At 56.5% G+C, this 20,403-nt stretch overlaps 1 protein-coding gene across 5 annotated transcripts in view; it reads left to right on the top strand.

Moving 5' to 3' along the window:
- The first annotated feature begins 8,712 nt into the window (after positions 1-8,712).
- Positions 8,713-20,403, top strand: part of CNTFR (ciliary neurotrophic factor receptor) — a 37,834-nt gene continuing 26,143 nt past the window's right edge. For 2 of the 5 annotated variants that reach the window (XM_052644637.1, XM_052644643.1), the window contains exons 1-2: positions 8,713-8,848; positions 16,710-16,823. The gene's annotated coding sequence lies outside the window, so the exon portion shown is untranslated. Of the gene's footprint in view, positions 8,849-16,709; positions 16,824-20,403 lie in introns of those variants that run through there. The other 3 variants (XM_052644638.1, XM_052644640.1, XM_052644641.1) reach the window with 2 other exon arrangements.

Here is a 20,403-nt window from a genome sequence, read left to right as displayed (position 1 = left end):
GCCCCTGGTTTGGGGAGGAGGGTCATCAGCCCAGCTGGTGGGGGCCTAGAGAGCCAAGCTGTCAGCAGCAGAGGGGATCTGGCAAGAAGAAAACCAGGAGCCAGCCTGGGGGAGCCGGGGAGTCGGCGTTATGGTTTCTAATGTCTTAGCCCTGGTTTTAATTACCCCCAAGGTCCCCAGGGGTCCCAGACTGCTTCGGGCTCCCGAGCTCAAGGCGGGCTCAGGACCCTCCTGGGAAGTCCAGGGGCACAGGGATGGCAGTCTGGAGGTGGGGGAGCTTTTTCATCCTCTTCTTCCCCTGGCCCTGGCTGAGAGAGGTGCTGCCAGACCAAGCAGGGCTCTGGAGACAATGGGGAGGGTGGGGAAGGGGGCCCACCCTCTGCTCACAAGCCTCTGTATCAGCTAGCTCCAGAGCACCAGCTTGGCCCTGCTGGCCTCTCCCAACTCCTGGCTGCTAAAGCCAGGGCTCTTTCTTGGCCTCACCAGGCTCCTTTTTGGTCCTGTGACAACCCTGCCTCCTGGCTCTCCTTCTCCCTCTGGGGCTACCACCCCTTCCCTGCTCTCTCTGTCTTTTAATCATGCTTCCCAGGGTTTCAGCCTCAATTTTCTCCTCCTCTCCCCCTTATCACTGCCTTTCCCTGCTCCCTGGTCTACCCTGCCTGCTTCCAGCACCTTCATAGTGCTCAGGTCAGTCTGAGATGATGAATGTCGGTGCAGCCGACATGTGCTGGCGTAGAGAGTGTGGGCAGCTGTGGACAGGGACTGCACGCGGCGGGTAGGGACTGCACGCGCCAGCAACCCGCCCTCTCTCAAGTTCTCTGCCCTCCCCATCCACACCCCTGCTGGCCACCATCCCACAGACCCTTCCACGGGCCACATCAAGCCCTGATCCCCTCTCCAGCCCTGTGGAAAAAAACATCGTCTCTCAGCCACATACCAAAAACCTGGGAGTCCTCTGTGCTTCCATACACAAATGTTCCCTCTGGGCTTGGCACACAGTAGGTACTAATAAATGTCTGTTGAGGTGCATTTAATTCAGTTTTCTCTCTTGAACTCCCCTGCTGCCTCTGTCTGTTTCCCTGAGACTTGGTGTCTCTGGCATTCAGTCTCCACATCTCTAATCCTGTTCTATCTTCTGAATCACCGCAGTTGAGTTTCTGGGGGGAAAGTGGGGCCTCTTTTCTCCCCTCTCCCTCTGCCCCAGGGAATCACAGGCTGTCCAGGAATGGAGCTTCGGGAGATGAAGGGAGGGAGCTGGTCTTGGGGCCACATGGCCCTTAGTCTGGTTTGGAAATCCCAGCCCTCTTTCTTGTCTTGCAGGCAGCTCTACAGCAGCAGAGATGGAGGGCAGACTCTGGGCTGGTGCTCCAGGGGGACAATCCTTAAAGATGTGTGCCTCCCCTGTGAAGGAAGGGAGGGGAGGGGGATCAGGGCGCATGGGGTGGGTGTTTCTGAGCAGGGAATTAGTTTCATGCACATTTTTTGCAACACAAGAGGAAAATCTGCAGCTGTGACTGTGCAAGCCTGTTGCTCTTGCTCCCACCTTCCAGCACACAGAGCGGCTAACCCCTAGTTGCCCTGTCCTCTTCTGTCCCTCTCACCCCACCAGCTCTGGATCCTCTCCTCCATCCCTGACCATCTACTTCTCTTTCCAGATAGCCCGGAGCCTGGGATCACCTGGGCCTTGGGACCTCGGGACCTCAGGAGAGGAGACCCTGGACACTGAGTGTCTGGGGATCCTGCTCTCTGTGTATAGGGCAAGGGGTAGTGGGAAGGGTTCCCTCCGGTGGTAATGGGAGCAGATGAAGCAGATGAATCTGAGTGCCCATGCTCCCTGCCTCCTCCAAAGCCCTGTATTCTCTCTTCCACCCCATGGCCCTGCCCCTAATCAGGATGGAGGTCTCTCTCCCACTGGTCACTGCTAACACCTCCCCGGCTGCCCTGCCTTCATTCTTAGCCTTTCTCACCATCCTCTTCCTGGCAGGCTCAACTTTCCCACTAGAAGGCAAATCTGGGTCTGTTCCTCACCTACTTTATGCCTTTTCAGGCCTGTGTGGCCTTGGCACCAGAGGTGCTTCAGGATGTGGTCTCCGAACCACTCAGGAAACCTCATTCTGCCTTCGAGGTCTCTGCTCAACCCCCTACTGAATACCAAAATCTGTTTCCCATCCCTGGGGACTGTGATCCATCCAGCAGGCTCTCTTCCCTGTGTCCTGGGACTCTACTTCCCCAGTTCCTGCTTGCATCAGTCGTTCACTCACTCATTTGACACTTATTTAGCTCTGCTTCCCATGGTAGGAGCATCTGTTCTATGGCAGACCGGGCTCCAGGTGCCAGGAGATGGTGGCCACAGGACTACCCTCATGGAGCTCACAGGTGCCATCCAAGTAGCTAGGTAGTGGAACATCACGCTCACTACTCTAAGGGAAAAGAGTGTGGCACTCTAGGCAAGGGCAGAGGGGCTTATCCAGACTTCTTTTAGGTGACATGTAGGCTGTCGTTCCTTCCCCGAGGGGTCTATGGAGTCAGACTCGGCACTCTTACATGGGCAGACTAAACACTTACCTATTTTATTTAGTATTCATCTTCCCTGACTAGAATGTGACTCTCATGAGGGCAGGAGATTTTTAAACATCTTTTTCATTTTTATTTTTTAAAGGCAAAAAGTAAACAATAAAACGCACACATCTTAAGATCACAACTTAAATTCTGACATACGTATGTATGCTCTTGGAAACCTCCCTTGCCTCCCCAGCCCCCCTCCACTCCCAGCAAAGGTAACTGCAATTCTGGCTTCTCTCACTGTAAATCAGCTTTGCCTTGAGCTTTATAGAAATGAAACCATTCAATACATACTCTTTTCTGTTTGGTTCTTGTTTCCCCCGCCCCTTGCTCAATGTTTTGGTTGTGAGCTTTATCCATGTTTGTTGTGTGTAGCTATAGTTGGTCCTTTTCCATTGTTGGAACTCTATCATAATCTATTCATTCACTTAGTGGTTTCCAGTTTGAGGCTATAATGAATAAACTGCTAAGAACATTCTTGGTAAATATGCACAGTAATTTCCTTTGGCTATACATCTAGGAGTGGAATTGCTGGGTCATGGGATATACATATGTTTAGCTTAGAAGATCCTGACAAACACTGTTCCAAAGTGGTTGAACCAACTTATATACCCACCAGCAGCGTGTGGAGTTTTAGTTGCTCCACAGCCTTGAGAGGAAAGAGATTTTCATCTGGTTGGTTCACTACTGTCTTGTCACTTAAGTCAATGCCTGGCATATACTAAGTGTTCAATATATATTTATTGACTGCCTTATGGATGGAGGAACCATCAGCACTACTGGGGTCCTGTTCCGGCTCTGGTACTACCTTGCTGTGTGACTCTGGGCAGGTGACTCTCCCTCTCTGAGCTGATTCCCTGTCTGTGCCATCAAGAGAGGGATCCTGGGGGCTTTGCCTTCAGTACCAGCTGCATGTTGTGGAAGCTGGACACCTGCTCATGTGTTTACTCCACTCCTATTGATTGACATCCTACTATCTCCTGGGGTGTAGGAGGTGTGATCTGTAACATGCTGCTGTTGACCTCTTTTAGGTCAGCCAAGACCAGGTCACTGCCCATCCTGTCCTGGAGACTGCTCCTCCTCCCTGTGTCCAGCCCTGACCCCAGGGGGAGGGGGTCTGGACTGAGCCTGCGGATGGAAAATGTGATTAATAATCAAAAAAACATCCAAGAGGAAGAGACCAGGAAAACAACTCAGGGAAGGCTTCTCGCCCAGGGGAGGGGGGCCATGTCCTGGGCCTCGGGACAGCGCCGGCCGCTCTCTGGCCGCCCTTTCTGGGAAGCTGCCATAGGAGTGGGTGATTTTAGCCAAAAGTGAAAAAAAAAGTCACCCTAATTATTGACAAAAAAAGATGCCCCCTTCAATGTAAATGACGCTTCCCCAGGGGGCTTCCTCCTACTCTGTTACTCCCCTCTTAATGGTCCCCCTGCTTGGTCAGGCTGGGGGGTCCTGGAGACACTGGGCTGGGGGCAGAGGAGGAATTTCAACATGAAATGTTTTGTTCATTAAGAGAGAACATAGGGGGAAATTCCCTTTCTGCCTGGGCCTGGGCAGCCCAGGCAGATACTCAAAAGCTATTGTGAAAAATTGAGTCTGAGCTGCAGAATGGGTGGTGGTGATGGCGGGGTGGGGGCGGGGGGACACAGACAGTCTCTCCTCTCCTCTTAGACTCCTAACTGTCAGCAGTTTCCAAAGCCTTAATCCTTCCTCCTTTCGGGGATTTCATTCCCCAGTCCCAAGGTCTCAGGTTGCCCTCAAACTTCCTTCTTAGCAAAACAGGAGGAACTGGGGTTAGACTGGAGTTAGAACTTCCAACTAAGGAGGAAGGAAGGACACCAAAGGCGATGGGGGAGCCTTGGATCTATTTGAATAACTTAGAATTCTGATAGAATATGTTGGGAACCGTAGGCAGCGAACGTGAGGGGGCCCGGGGCAAGAGCAAAAGCATCTCTTTCTCACAGCGGCTTTAGAGAACCCCAGTGAGGACGAAGAGGAGATGGCTCCAGAGAACTGGGGGCAATTCTCGGCTGAATACTTCAGTACCACCATTATGGCTTCAGCCCTAACCCCTTCTCTACCTTTAGGGAATCTGCTCTTTTCCGGTGCCAGAGAGTAAAGGGGTCAGGGTACACTCAGGTGGCGATCCAGATTCCAGAAGGGAGTGGTCTGCAGGGGGTGTTGTAAATGGGCCCTAGGTGGTGTCCCAGGGTGTTGAGTGAGTCATCTCTGGGGGACTGAGCTGGACCCTGAGCGTGCTGGGGGGGCTGGTGCTCCAGGCCCCCCTCCCTGGCTCAGCCTGGGGCTATGTCGGATCGGGTTTCTCGGCGCCTGGAGCCTCCGCGAGGCCGAGCTGTTCCCGGGCCCCGGCCAAGCCGCCCCGGGCGCTGGCACTGTGTGAGGAAGCAGGAGGGGGGTGAGGGGGAGCAAGGGAGGGCTGCGAGGGCGTTTACGTAACTGCCTCTGGGAGCCCGCCCCGACCTGCCAAACCCCACTGTGGGACTTTGTGTGATTGAGAGCGTGTGTGACTGCGTGTGTGCCACGTGGTGTGACTGAGTACTTGGTTGTGTGGGTGACCGTGTCTGTGCGTGGTGCGGTGTGTAAGTGTGTGATTCCAGGAGTTCGGTCCTTGAGACCTCTAACTCCCAGCCCCAGGCAGGGGTCCCGGACTCCCAGTGTGCCATAGTGAGGTTCAATATACACATTTCACTCTTTGAGACTAGGTATGTAACATGATGGGCTTTCCAGGTGGCGCTAATGGTAAAGAACCTACCAGCCAATGCCGGAGACATCAGAGACCTGGGTTCGATCCCTGGGTCAGGAAGATCCGCTGCAGAAGGGCATGGCAACCCACTCCAGTATTCTTGTCTGGAGAATCCAATGGACAGAGGAGCCTAGTGGGCTACAGTCCTCGAGGTTGCAAAGAGTTGGACACGAAAAGAGTCACGACTGAGTGACTTAGCACGCACGGACATGTGATTTTAAATAAGGTGTGTCCAGCATTTGGAGGTAAGACAGTCTGGGTGTGTATTTGTGATTTTGGGTAGCCAGGTATGTGCCCCAAGGTGGACCTTTCTGGTGGTATTAACAGGTTCGAAATAAGCACCATTTCCTGAAGGAGCACTGGAAAATGTAGATGGGGTGGGGGCTCTCTTTCCTTGAGGACAAAGGAATCGGAAAGGGTCCTTGCCACCCAAAGGCTTGGCATGGCACAGCTATCTCCAGGGAAAGGGGGGTGGATGGGAGGTGGTCCAAGTGTAGGTCAGGATGGAGGAGGGTGGAGCCAAAAGTTTTTCATGGTAGCCATAAAACTCTGAGGAGTTTTACAGAGTCAGGGAGAACCCCCACCTCCAATTTCCCAAGGCCTTCCAGAATGCTCAAATCTGTAATCCCCGTCTCTTGCAGAGCACTAGGGCTCTGAACTGGGGACGTTATTCCCTGCTGACCCATAGAAGAGGCAGATGGTGAAGATGGCGTGGGGTTGGGGGAGGGGGTCAGCAAAGTGGGATGTGGCTTAAGGATAAGTGGGCATGAAAGAGAAGGGGAATGATGTAGAGCTGGGGCTACCGGGGATAGGGACGCCTATTAAAGCCGGAGAGGAGACAGGTCCAGCTCCTGCAAGGGATTTGAAGAGCCACCGACGAGGCTCGGCTTTGCCGCCAGGGAGAAATGGTAAAAGAGGGTTCAACACGGAGGCTTAGAAAGCTCAGAAGCTCGTTTGCAGACAGGGCACTGGAGCCAGCAGGAGCAGAAAAGCACGAGTAATCTGTTGCCCCAGCCGAGACGCAAGGAGAATCTCTTCTGGACCAGGCGGCAGGGGCAGGTGGGAGACAGGGGCCGCACCCTCGTTGCTCGTTTAGGAGGACGCTGCTGCCTCTTTGCCGGAGCTGCGGCTTGAGCGGGAACGCGCCTCCCGCACCGCCCGCCAGGTGTCGCTGCGGCCCTGGGGAAGCGGGCGCGGCCGCTGGGTACTGCGTCGCGAGAAGCTGCAGATAGACCGACGGTGCAATCCGTTCCGACGTGCACCTCTGGTCCTCGCTAATCCTCGGAAACAGCGATTTACCTGGCTGCCGGACCCCGGTTACCCCGCCCGGACCCTGCCCCAGCACCCGCGGGCTTGGGCACGACCTATGGCACCCCAGCGCCCCCAGGTGGGGAGGGCACGTTGGTCAGGGGCGGATCTCCCCTCTGATCTCAACCTGGCAGAAAGCTGCTGAGTCCAAGACACGGGAAGGTCTGCAGGTCAAGTCAGCCCACCAAGAGCCCCTCAGATCTCGACGCCAGACTGCGCCTCGAAGGGAGGGGCGCCCCCCGCCTCAGCACCCAACCTCTCCCAGGCCTAGTTTCGGCGCAGAAGGAGAGGCAATTCCTGACACCCCCACCGCCGCCTCCCTCACCCCCAGATTCTGTCGCACCATTTCCACTCCTTCCCGGTGCCCACCACCCTGTCTCCGCCCGCGACGTGGGTACTTGAAGGCTCCTGATCCAGAGAGGCCAGATAGAAGACACCTACTATGGGTGGGCGTGAGCTGATTTCGGCTGGAAGTCACTATTTCTCCGTGTGTCCCTAAGCCCCAGCTGGCCCTCTCTGAGCCCCAGCCCCGGCTGACCCCTGCTGGTTGCGCTGATGGGATCCTGCGGCCACGGAAGTAAAAGTGAAAAGCCCGAGCAGTAGCGGGAAGGTTTTTTCCTCTGCAATGGGAGTCCCTGAGGCATTTGTTGGGAAAAGGGCCCGGGCGCTCTGGGCAGCCTACTAGGGAAGGGTGTGAGGAAGTAGCGAGATACTTCCTTCCCCCTCTTCCCCGCCCGCAAACCTCGCACAGCTCCCCGGAGGGGCCAGGCAGCTGGGATTATGGGTCAAAGGTCAGATGAAAAATCCAAGGGGTGGGGATGGGGGTGGGCCACTCGTTCTCCGCCCCCTGGCATTCACCCTTTCTGTGGCGCTCTCCTGTGGCCTCAGAAGTAGTCGGGTTGTCTAACCTGAATGCCTCCCTGTAATAGCCAGACCCCAGGCCCCGGGGCGCGGGAAGTGAGCACACCAGCCCGCCAGAGGCCCAGGCTGCGAAAGGGAAGCTCGAGGGGTGAACCTCCAGCGCCCAACTCTGGCACTCGCGCTCCGGCACTGCCGGCCCGGGCAAAAAGGGCGCACTCCCTACATCCCGCATCCCAGTGGCGGTCAATCCCCAGGCTGTGTGTCCGAGGATGAGTTAGGTGAGGGTGAAGGAGAGGGGAAAGGGGTAGTTGTGGTGTATCACCGGAAACTTGATGGGAGGGGAGGGCCTGGGTTTTCAGCCTGGTCCACTTCGGGTCGTGAGAGCAAACAGTCCCCCTTCCTTCGATGTGAGGGGTGTACGCGTCTAAGACTGGGAGAGTGGGCGTAGTTGCTGGAGGCGGTAGGAGATCTGGGAGGGGCGGAGGCGGCTGGCCTCTGCGGCCCAAAGTAGGGCCTGGGGGCTCCTGCTCCAGCTCTTCTCACGGAGATGCTGGCGGGAGGACCCTGAGAGTTGGCCCCGGGTGTGCCAGGGTGTCCGTGCGAGGCACTAAGGGCTCGAACGTGCGGGAGTGTGCGCCGCGGAGACCTGGCCAAGGCTGAGCGAACGAGGGAGTGTGAATGAGCGACCCTGGGGGATTGGATGCGCTCCCAGCGGCCCTGGGGAATCCGGCGGAGTGGGTGTGGGTGTGGGTGCGCGCGCGTTTCTGAGACCCGCGGTCCCGGCTGCGCGTGAAGCACGGGGACTACAGCCGTCTGGAGGGCGTTCCCGAGAGAGGGTGAAGGCGAAGGGGCCACGCGTGCCAGTGCGGGCGAGTGTGCCCGCGGGGGGAGGGTGGGAGCCAGCCTGAGTGAGGGGGAGTGGGGGCTCACAGGCCTGCGCAGGATGTCTGTGCCCGCGTGTGCCAGGAGCGGGAGCGTGCCTCGGCGGGGGCGCGCGGGGGCCGTGGTCGGGAGGGGGTCGCGGCGCGCGGCCGCAGAGGCGCGGGGAGACAAGGAGGGAGGGGGAGGGGAGCGAGGGCGCGCGCGGCCGGGCGGGCGCCCGCGGTCACATGGGCGAAGGAAGGAGGGAGGGAGCGCGCGAGGGAGGGAGGAGGATGGGGGGGGTTAAAGCCGCCGAGCGCCGAGGAGCCGGTGCAGAGCGGGCGGCGGCGGCAGCGGAGGCGGCGGCTCCAGCCGGCGCAGCGCGAGGCTCGGCGGCGGGATCCGGCGGCGGTGCTAGCTCCGCGCTCCCTGCCTCTCTCCCTGCCGGAGGCGGTCGAAGAGCTAGGCGCGGAGCCCCGGCGGCCCGAGAGCGCGGTGAGTACCTCGCGCGGAGCGCGCGCGGCCGGACCCTCAAACCCTCAGGTTGACCGACAGATCCGCGGCCCTCGTGCGCGCGGGAAGAGGTAGGGGATGTGCATGGGCCCGAGACTGGGGTGGGGGGGACAAGAAAGTTCACGGGAAACTTTGCCCATAAACTCGGGGGCGGGGGCGCAGAAGAAGCAGCCCCCCACGTCCGGGCGCGCCGGGGGTTGGGCGTGGTGGTGGTGGGGCGGACAGTCGGCCGGCGGGAGGTGGCAGGGATCGATTGCCCTAGCACCGGGTTCTCCCTCACCTCTCAACGTCGCGCGCAGGGTCTGGGAAAATTCCGGAGCTGGGGGGTCGTAGTGACCCCCGCGCGCCCAGAGGCGGCTTCCTTCTCCAGCAGAAATCTGGACTTGAAAGCGCCCAGGGGTGTGAACGGAAGGTTGCGCGTCCGCCAGTATATGGGTGTCCATGAGAATCCGCTTGTGTGTGTGTGTGTGTGTGTGTGTGTGTGTGTCGGCGCGAGCCTGCCTGTGGTTTCCTCGTGAGTCCGCCTGGATGTATCTCCGTTTAGTGGGTCTCCTCCAGAATCTCTTTGTAAGTGCTCCCGTGTTGTGTGTCCGTGTGAGTCCGCCTGCGGTGTATCCCCGCCTCTTTGTGAGTCTGCCGGTGTGTGTCTTCCCCTAGTGCGGCTCTGCTGAAGCCAGCCTGGGTGTCCCTGTGCTGCTCGGAGTAGTGTAGCACCCGGTGCGTGGGGGCTGGGCCGCGGGGAGGTCACCAGACGGACAGCTCTCCTCCTCGGCTCCGAGCCTCTCCTCTCCCGAGCCTCTCTTCCAGCGCTAGATCTCGCGCTCGCCCGCTCCCTTGGCCCCCTCCCCCCGTCAGTAGCTTCAGGCGGGCAGGACTATTTCACGCCTTGTTGAAAATTCAGGATTTTCTTTCTCTTTCCGTCTAGTCTCTCTCTTTTGAGAAGCGTCTGTGTGGCTGGCAGTGTTGTGTCTGCAACACTGGGTGTGTGTGTGCATGCTGCTGGAGAAGTGTGTCTGTAACGCTATTTGCTTTGCCTGTAGTACTTAATGTAATTGTGTCTGTGTCACTGGGGGTATTCCTGTGGCTGTAATCACGGAGGTGGTGGGTGTATGAAATGCTGGGTGTGTTTGTGCATCTGTAATTGCTGTTTGTCGGGGGGTCTGAAACACTGAGTGCATTTTTGTGTGTCTAACTCTGGGTATGATTGTGTACCAATGTATGTGTGGGGATGATGGAGCTTGAACAATTAGATGTTTCTATGGCTGTATGGCTAGCCAGAGCTTGGTAGGTGGAGGGGACTGTGTCTCCATAGATTCTGCATACCTGTTCCACTGCCAAAATCCACACAGATCCTCTGGGCTGGTCCTTAGGGCTCCTGGTCGGGATTGGTGCCATGCAGCCCAGGTTCACTCACATTCCATCACGGTTGATACTCCGACTGGGACCCTGAGCCTTATGTGAAAAGTAGGAGTTTAAAGTTCACGTGCAAGACTTCTAGAGGCTCTGGAATTTATACTCAGCTTCATACTGGGACACAAACTCATATGGACTCACACTCAGAATTACCACAGGACAGTGGACTTCCACTCAGATTCACACTTATATTCTGGTCATATCCAGTGATACATTTCAGTCCTGGAGTTTACACTCAGACTCACATTGGGACTCTAGGCTCACACTTAGATTCACATTTCTGTCCTGAGGCTCATAGGCTAATACTGAGACCTAGAGCCCAAGCTCAGAACTCCCAGAGGTCCTAAGGCTCACACTGGGACTCACACTGACACCATGGAGCTTTCTCAGATTCACACATTCTAGGGCTCACACCCAGACTCACCTGGGGAACCAGGGGTTCATTTGAGCTCAAGGACTCACATAGGACATTGGGTTTCATACATGCATGCTCACATCTTGGAGTTCACACTCAGATTCACACTAGGACATGCAAGATACTCACTTCCATCCTGGGATCACTTAGGGACCCATACTTATAAAGGGACCCCAGTGCTCATGCTCAGACTCACATGGGGAACCTTAGCTAACACTCAGAAAGCCCCGAAGACCAGGGGCTCACATGAACACTAGGACTCTTGCCTGTACTGACTTGTTTGGGAATCCTGGGGCTCACAGTTAGACTCCCATTTCAGCCCTGGGGCTTATAGTCATATGCACAATGAGACCAGCATTCACACTCAAACCTAAACTTCCATCTTGGTGTTCACACTCAGACTGACATCCCTGGTAGTTACATTAAACTTGCTTCCATCCTGGGGCTTAGATTCAGAGTCACACTAGGACCCCACGGCTCACACTCAGACTAGTACTTGCACCCTGAGGCTTTCATATTCACATGGAAACCCTGGGATTCACACTTAAAATCACACTAAGTTAGCTTTCCATTCTGGGACACTCAAACCCACATTAGGATTATGTTCACACTCCCAGGGGAACTTAGAACTCACAGTTCAACTCACCCATGCTTTCACTGGTTTATGGTATGTCTCGGGGCAGCTGGGGACCGTAACAGAGACTATTACAAGATCTGTGTTCTCCAGAGGTGGGAAGTGGAAGAGATGTGTGTTTGGTCATGTCCATTACTTGGGTTGTGGGCTGGTGGAGAGTGGTGGGAAACACCCAGTTAAACCTTTCTGCCTGTTCTTCCAGAGGAGGCTAGGCTCTCAATCACTCTCAGGACGGCTGAGTGGCTTTTTGGTTCAGGGGTGACATGTACCCTTAGGGTTCCCTATGAACCATGTACATGCACAGTTTTGTTCAGTAGTTTTGGGTACCTCTCCTGTGATAGAGAGGGTCAGGTATGGGGAAATAAGACTAATGTTTCCCAAGACATCTCCCCCATCCCAGTCATCCTTCAGATGGGAGCAGCGTGAAGGCTGACTTGAGGGGGATAGACATCTGGCTTCTTTGACCTCTCCAAGATGGCGAATCTCTGATTCTGCGGGAGATGGTAGCCCCAGATCTGTGGTGAGAAGGTGGCTGGAGGAGAAGACTAGTGGAACGCACCCTCTTCTCTCTCCTTTTCCCTGGCTGGAACGGGGTTGGGCAACGTTTTGTTATATCTCCCAGTGTCTCCTGGAATGCCTGAGTCCTCATCCTGTCTCCAGCATCTGCTTGGGGTTCTCCAGTCTGCCTCCCAAAAGAGCAGTAGTTCTGCAGGGGTGGGATGGGGTGGCAATTGGGTCAGGTTGCAATCAGTCTTAGGACTCCACCTGCCTTGAAGACACTGCCCGGGGCTTTACACCCTTCTTTTTGTGGAGGCCAGTGCACCAGCACCCCACGAAGTAGGGATCTGGCTCTCAGGCTCAGATGGCTAGGCTGAAACTGCTCCTTGCTCCAGAGCAGGACACGTGCTCTCCAGCCCCCCTATGGGGGTGAAGGGCTTGAAGGCAAGGAGCCCTGCTCTGCCCCCCCATGGTGAGTTGAAGTGTAAATGAATCGGAAACAGATGGAGCGTATTTTCTTTGAAATGCAGATGGTTGTGGGTGGGGGGGACCATGTGTGCCCGGTTGGGAGGGGGTTCCCAGAGAACTGGGAGGCTGAGAAGAGAGCTGACCCCTCCTCCAGACCCACCAAGGGATTGGGGGTGTGTTGGGGGAATACCTCAGCTGTGTAAACTCCAGTGGCCCTGGGTGACCACACCCACCCCAGACCCTAGCTTCCTGTGGGGAGGGGCTGGGGAGGCCGTGGTCCCAGTGGGCTGAGGGCACTGAGGTCATCGCCCCTCTTTACCTCTGCAGAGGGCAAAGAGGGCCCCCAAAACATAGAGCCATGCTGGGTTGGGGGTCACCAAAGCCAAGGAGGTGAGAGGAAGAGCTGGGCAGACGTGGGGAAGAGTTGGACCCTACAGCTGTGAGGAACCAGCTCCTCGAAGCTGGGGCTGGAACACAAGTCTGAAGGGGCCAAAGTTATTAATAGACTAGAGTGGTGACTCCTGGGGTTCAGGAATGGACTGAAGCATCCTTAGTCCTGAGGGAGGTCAGAATGCCCCACTGTACACTGCCTCTTCTTCCTCTTTGCAGTGCTCAGCAAGGCTGCAGAGTGACTAACTGCCTGTGAAATCTGGGACTTAGGGATGGGGGTCCACAAGCCTCAGCTCCCACCGACCCTGCCTCTGGTACAGACAAGATACGCAGTGGGAGGCCAGTGTTGAGTAAACAATCTTTCTCTGCAACCAGATTGAGTGGTGTTGGTGGGCAGGGCCATGTCCCTAATTCCCTGGCCGGCAGGGATTAGGTGCTCAAGAAATGTTGAGGAATGAACACCGAGTGGGACAGACTGTGGGGAGAGGGGACTCTCCGGGGTTTGTGGCTTGAGACTCAACAGCCTCTGTGGCCTAACCCTGTTTTTTGATTTGAACCACCCCTAAGTGATTTGCAAGCAAGATTAAAGGAAGGACTTCCCTGTATTCAGGGAAGGAGTGCAAAGGATGGGCAGCTTCTTCCTTGAAAAGGTCTGTGGCAGAGATCAGAGCTCACTTCTGTCCTCTCCCCAGCTTCAGGACTTTTCAGAAGATGGGAAAATGCTTTTTTCCCCCATGCGGTCGTGAGCATGTCCCTTGCTTTCTCTAAATCTCGTTTTCTTGGACTCTAGCTAAAGCAGTGGACCCCAGGTCTGAGCCTTTGAGGATGGGCTTCCCTGGTGGCTCAGCTGGTAAAAATCCGCCTGCAATGCAGGAGACCTGGGTTCGATCCCTGAGTTGGGACAATCCCCTGGAGAAGGGAATGGCTACCCACTCAAGTACTCTGGCCTGGAAAATTCCATGGACTGTATAGTCCTTGGGGTCGCAAAGAGTCGAATACGACTGAGCGACTTTCACTTCACTTCTGAGGTTTAGCTGCTATGGGCACCATGGACTGTCTGTATTGGTTATTAATGTCTGTCTGAGAACACAGAGTTCAGATCCTAAAAATACCCTGTGCAGCCAAAGCCTCGGAGGTGCTGGGGTAGCAGTGGCTGCATCTTGATGGGATAGGCACAGAGGCAGAAGAGACAGAGAGAGTACAGGGAAACTGAGGCAGGCAGCATGGGCCAGGAGTTAAACAGGAGAAAGAGCCTTTGCTTTGTAGGGAACAAAGGTTTCTGAAAGAGTGGTGCCAGTTAGTCACATTATGGCAACATTTAGGGTAATCTGTTATCTTGCGCCACCAAGAATTTCCTTCTCAGAGAGAGCCTGGAGATACAATTGATAACAGACATAAAAATCAAGTAGTCAGTGGTAACCATTTCAAGTCCAGCTTCAGGATGTTCCAAAATGGTGTGTGACCAAGGAAAATATCTTCCCCAGGTAGCCTTTTCTGAGCCACTGACCCTATCCCTTCTCCTAGAGCTCTTCCTTGCAGCCCAAGTCCCAGTAAGTTTCTTCCACAACCCGTGCTATAAGTCCCCACCTCACTTCTGACCCCCCAGGCCTCTGTGGAGCCCCTCTCCCTCAGGAGAAAGGGACTCACAGTGGTCCCCGAAAGGTAAGATGAGCCCAGCCTCTGAGGATAGATGTCATGTGACCTTGGCCCATGAGCTGACCTTTCTGGGCCCCTCCGTGAAATCGCGGGATGGGGGCTGGGCCCTGGCCCAGGCCCTGAGAGAACGCGGTTTTGGCACCCATCCAGGTCCCTGACGTCAATGACTCTCCAAATAATGGAATCAATATTGGGGGGGTGGGGGTGGGCAAGCGTGAACCAGGCCCCAGCGATTAGAAACAGATCAGCACAAACCCACAGCTGACTCTGATAGAGCTGCGTTGGAGAGCTGGGGGGGGGGCCTGGGAGGAGGTGGACTTGAGGAGGGGGCTCAGGAATGGAGGCAGAGCCACTGGGTGTCCAGAGCGTGGGGGTACACAAGTGGGCAGAGGCTCTGAGGCTGCCGGAGTGGGAATGATGAGGTGGGGGGTGGGGGGCGCTGTCCTGGTCCCTTCCTTGTTTGAGCCTGTGGGGTTCTGAGACTGAGGTAACTTGGTGAATGGAGACTTCTTTCAGCCAGTGAGTGATCAAGAGTTCATCTCTCTGCATCCCAGACCTGGGCCCCTCGGCCATATTAGGGCTCAGAGGTTATACCAGGGGAACAGAGGAGCTGGGGGCGGGTTCTGAGTGAGATCTAAATGGCATGACCTTTTTCTTAGAGGCATGGGGCATTAATCCAACATAGAGAAATGGGTATTCCCCTTCAGATTGGGAGTCTGGCCTCCTTCCCCAGCTCTCAGCCCCCTATAAGGCAGCAGGTGAGGATGGAGGGGGCCCTGGGGTCTATAGGGGGCTGGCCTGGCGGCAGCTGACAAAAAAAACAGGAAGAAGGGCTGGGGGGAGCGGCTGTAATTATGGAGCATTTATTATTAATCAGATGAAACTGCTAGAAGCAGCTGGTGTACTGTGTGTAGTGATACAGACTCTGCATGCCCCCAACACAGGCACACTCGAATGCATACTCCCCTGCACATCCACTTATACACGAGTCCTGTTTTGCTTTCAGTTTGCTTTTCCTGAATGTTGGATGACTCTGTTAGTCTGCCTGTGTACGTCAGTGTGTATCTGTCTGTTTTTTCACGTCAGCCTGCATCCTCCTCTCCCTCTGTTGTCTCCTTTCCCCACCGCCTCTGTCGTCCCTCAGCCCCGTGTGTCTGTCTGTCTTCCTCTACGACTCCATCTCTGTGGGCCTGTCGGTGTGTCTGTATCTCTTACCACCAGTCAGCCTGTCCCTAACACCTTGTTTGAGTTTCCGGCCATCTCTCCCTGGTTGGTGGTACCTCTGCCTCTCCGGGCAGATTTAGATGACATGGAGTTCCTTTCTCATGCGTATGTGTTTAGGCACCTTATCGTGCCTTTGGCAGACGAAGCTGGGACCTGTTGTGGTGGGGAATGGAGCAATTGGATCCTGAGAATCTTCCAGGGTCTTGTAGAAGTCAAGGGCTCTGTCCAAATAACTGGAGTCCTAGAAGCAACAATGACTTTCAGAATAGCTTTCTTCAGCACCAGTCATGTGACGTTGGGCAAGGTAAAGTGCTTTTGTTCTCTGAGCCTCAGTTTTCTCATCTGCAAAATGGGAACAAGATTACCTTCAAAGGTTGTTTTGGTGATCTGGTACAAAACTGTATGTTAGGTCTTCATCATGGGGTTTGGCTCATCAGGGGCCCTGAGCAAGTGTTAGCTGTTTCCATTATTATTGGGAAAGGCACTGTGCTGGCAGGGGAGAGATCTGCAGAGGGAGCTGCATTAGTAGAAGGGCTCCAGAAGGAGATTTGCACTCAAATCTCTGCTCTGGAATTGATCGGCTGTGTGATCTTGGGCAAGTTAACCTCCCAGAATCTGTTTTTTCAGCTGTCAAATGGGAATAATAATAGAACCTACCTCATGGAGAAGTCATGAAGATTAAATGAGATCATGTATATAAAGTGCCTAACACAGTTCCTGGCACATAATAGATGCTCAATAAATCATAGTGGTGATGAGGAGAAGACAGCATGATGGTGTGTGTTTCTGCCTGCTGGGGGCCATGTGTCCCTGTGTGAGTGTGCATGGGAAGATGTGTGTGACGTGGAGGTACTTGTCTCTGTGAACCGGTTGTGTGGGGATTTCAGATGGTCTGTGGATTTGCATCTATGTGTGGTGTCAGGCTTCTGGCCTCTCCTTGTCCCTGCAGTTCAGGACCTAATGTCTGCAAAGGGTACTTCAGGGAGTCTGGACCACTCCCAATTTTTTCTCCTCTGGACACTGACCTGCTGCCTGCCTCAGTCTCCCCTTCTCACAGTGGGGTTGTGAGTGTGAAATGAGCTCTGAGTTTGACTAAGGTTTGCGGCTCCTCTGTGGCCTCTGATTTGTGCCCTTTGCCCTTCTAGAACCCAGCCTTGTCACATCATCCTGCCCCCTTGGTTTCAGAAGTCTCCGGAAGAGCCTGGTCTGGAGGAAGAGAAGGACATTGATGTGCTCGGTGTGCAGCGGTTGGTGAAGAGGTATGTGCTGGGGGCCCGGGGGAGGCAGGTCAGTTTCAGGGCAGCTGGCAGGTGCCATGGGGGCCGAAGGTCTGGGGATGTGAGTGAAGGAGGGTCTGAGATCCCTTCCTGTTCTTCCCTCCTCCTTCCTCCTGAGGCTTTTCATGCCCCCATGACAGGCCTATAAAGGGGAGGAGACTTACTCACCATCACACAGGCAAGGGCAAAGCCAGGTCAGAAAACTCAGTTCTGCACTGCTGGGGCTGAATCCCGGATATGGGAGCATGTTTCTGTCTCATTGTCAGGCTGCTTCTCTGCCCAAAGCATCTCTCTGGCTTAATTGGTGGGGAGCTGCTGAGCTTGGAGAAGATGGGATGGAGGGTCAGAAAGTCCAAAATCTTCTGAGGCCAGCCTTGGGGGTTGGGCCTGACTCTCCCCGCCTTTCATTCAGGCCAGGCAAGGCCCCTGGATTGGCAGCCCCAGGGTGGGGGTGCTCAAGAAATCGAGGCGCTGGAGCGGAACGGAAGGGCCTATTGTCGAAAACCCGCCAGAGGCCCACAAAGGCCGGCAGGGCTTTTCATCTCAGCTCCCAAACAGACTGGCCATTTTCCTGGCCTGGAAGTGGGGTGGGAGTGTGGGGGGCTGACCCTTCAGAACTAGCAGTGGGGTGTTGTCGAGGGTGGGGTCCAAGCCAAGTGTATCTCAGGCTGACAACATTATGGCCATAAAAGGGACCTAAAATGGAGCTGGGGTTCTAAAGAGTAGAAAAGGGACTTTAGAAGGCTGGAGAGGGTTACTTACACTTTAGTCTCCCGGTTCCCAGAGGACCTGAAGACTTGGAGTGGGGTGTCTATCAGAAGTTCAGATTTGCACAACAATGAGGGGAATACCTGGGAGGAGCTTGGTGGCCGGTTGGGAAACTGAGCTGTTGAGCTGTGCTAATCACCCCCCACACACTGGGGACACCTTAGGGAGCCGGAACTGGGGTCGGAGAACAGGCTAGCAGTCAGGCAAGAGAATGGGCTCCCTGGAGCAGGAGGGACTGAGGCCAGACAGCAGGAAGGACTTTCTGCCAATGAACAGTAGCTCAGATGCCCTGACCCTGTCCCTGGGGATCCCTGAGGAGTGCAGAGAGCAGGGGAGCTAGAGAACACCCCCCCCCCTCCCGGTGAAAGGCTGAGGCGGCTTCTGTGGGGGCAGAGGAGGAGGCTATGAGGGAGGACTTGGCAGTTCTGTCCACCCTCCCCCAGCAGCACCTTCAGCACCGCTTTAAAAACAGCTTTTTAATTTAACAAAGTGGATGAAAAACTGTTTTTGGAAATAAAGGATATCTGCTGTCTCCCAGGCTAGCACTCAGCCCTTGCAGAGAACCTCTCTCTCCGTGTCTCCTTGCTATTGGTGGCTCCTTTCCTCTCTCTGCGTCTGTCTCTCTCTCTTTTTTGTTTGTTTCTGCTCTTCAGCCCCCCAGCTTCCCCTTGGCCTCCCATCACCGTCCCCTCACCCCCCCATTCAGCCTCTGCGGGAGTGTCATCCTCAGCCTCTTATTTCCGTGTCTCTGCATCTCCTTCTGTCTCTCCGCTCCCAGTCTCTCTCTTCCGGGCTTGTCTCTCTCTCTTCTGATTCGTCTCTGTCTCCCAGCCTGTCTCAATCTCTGTCTCCCTTCCCCCCCTCCGTTCTCCCCCAACCCCTGCTCTAAATGGGTCTATTTAAAACACCCGACGCTGCCAAGTCAGAAAAGCGTCTCCTGATAAAGCGCATTAGGCGGAGGGAGGGAGGAGGAGGGGGAGGGAGACGGCGGGCGGATGGATTGATCCGAGCCCGTAACCCCATTAATCAGGCATCGTGGATCCCCCTCCCTCCCCCAGCTTCGGCCCCTTCAGAGCTAAAAGCCCCTTAAATATTTATCACCCCTCCCCCATGGGGACGAGGGGAAAGCTGTGTGGCCGTCCGTGTGAGCATCCCCAGCCTCCTGGTCTCCCTCCACCATTCCGTGGGTGTGTGTGTGTATACACACGTGTGCATGTGCTCCTGTGTGCATGCATGGGTGTGCACACACCTGACAAGTCCAGGGACCAACTGCCATCTTGCCCTCCCCAAACCATTGGAGTGGCCTGTTCCCCTGAGCAGCCTCTGGGGACCTTAGGTGTCTGGCCTGGCTTCTGCCCCTCCTGAAGGGTTGGGCATGCAGAGTAGGGGGACCCTGAGGTCCACTGGGGGTCCTCGTGCCCCTCAAAGTGCAGGACTGGAGGACTGGCTGGCATTGAACTGGCATCCTCAGGAAGGAGGGAGGTGAGCTGTGGTTCAATGTCCAGATTCCCCCAAATTTCCAACGCAGGTCACTCGGGGAGTAGAGTTGCGGACTCCAGCTTCTAGAGTGCACAAGGTCCCTAGGAAGGCTGGTGGAAGTTCCCTCTTTCTCCTCAGAGGGCAGACGTAGACCTGGGGTGGAATGGGGGCTTCCCCTGACCTCAGACAGGCAGGAAGGCAAACTGGACCGGGAGGGGGCTCTCCGTCCCCCCTAGAGACGAGACTCTCTGGGGGTGATGTGGGACGGAGAGCCCTTCGCAGCAGAGGTCAGCCCTGAGTGAGACCGGCCGGGGTTGGTCCCAGTTGGCCCGAGAAGATTCGGCCCGGGCGGGGGAGGGGAGGCCGCGGCAGCCCCCAGGGGTGAGGAGGGGCGGGGGTGGCGGTGGGCCGGAGCCGGGAGGGTCCCCTCCCCCTGCCTCGAGTGCCACATCTCCTCCTGACTCAGACAATTAGATTCAAAGGATGACCTCACTGCCTGCCGTCCCTCACTCGCTCCCTCCGCTCGCTCGGCTCGCTCGCCCGCCGCGCGCTCCTTCCTCCCCGCCTCCCGGCCCGCTCGCCGCCCAGCTCGCTCGCAACGGCTCGGTCCCCCGCCCGCCGGGACGCTCCGGGGTGGGGGGGACACGCCTGCTCCCCGGGCCGTCCGGGCCCCAGCCCCGAACCCCGGGGGGCCCGATGCCCGCGGGCGGACGGGCGGACCCACGGAGCGCCGGAGGCACCGACGGGGCGCCTGCGCGGGGACCCAGGTCAGTGGCCGCGCGGCCGCGGGGCCGGAGAACTTGTCACCCCCGCCCGCGCCGCCCGCCAGCCCGCCCCGGCGCTTCCCGCTCCTTTCTCGGCCCCCGCCCCCCGCGGCTGCTCGGCGCTCCCCCTGCCAAGCTGTCTCTCTCTCCTCTTCTTTTTCTCTCCCCCCAGCAGCCCCCCTCTGCCTCTGCAGCCGGTGGGAGGGACTGGGACTTCCTGAGGTCCCAGGGATGGGGCCGGGGCCCACTGGCTGCAGCCGGACCAGGCCTCCAGCAAGAGGAGGGGTCTGGCCGTGTCCACTGGCCTGGGGGAGGGGACCACCACCGGGGTGGGAAGGGGGCTACTGAGAGAGAGGCCCCAGTTGTGGGGGTGCCGTCCGGACAGAGGGATGAGCTCCCAGTATCTTTCTTTTCCTACATCCTGTGGGCCTCTTGCTTGGCTCCGTTGGTCCCCACCTCTGAGCTAAATAACTTCGGTCCCTGCGGCCAGGTCTCATTGGCCCCCACAGCCTGTGTTCTTTGGAGCCTTGTCACCTAGTTTCCCTTAACCG

The sequence above is a fragment of the Budorcas taxicolor genome, chromosome 8 (genome assembly GCF_023091745.1).
Source record: "Budorcas taxicolor isolate Tak-1 chromosome 8, Takin1.1, whole genome shotgun sequence".
Classification (NCBI taxonomy): domain Eukaryota; kingdom Metazoa; phylum Chordata; class Mammalia; order Artiodactyla; family Bovidae; genus Budorcas; species Budorcas taxicolor.
This window is presented reverse-complemented; position numbering and strand designations above follow the sequence as displayed.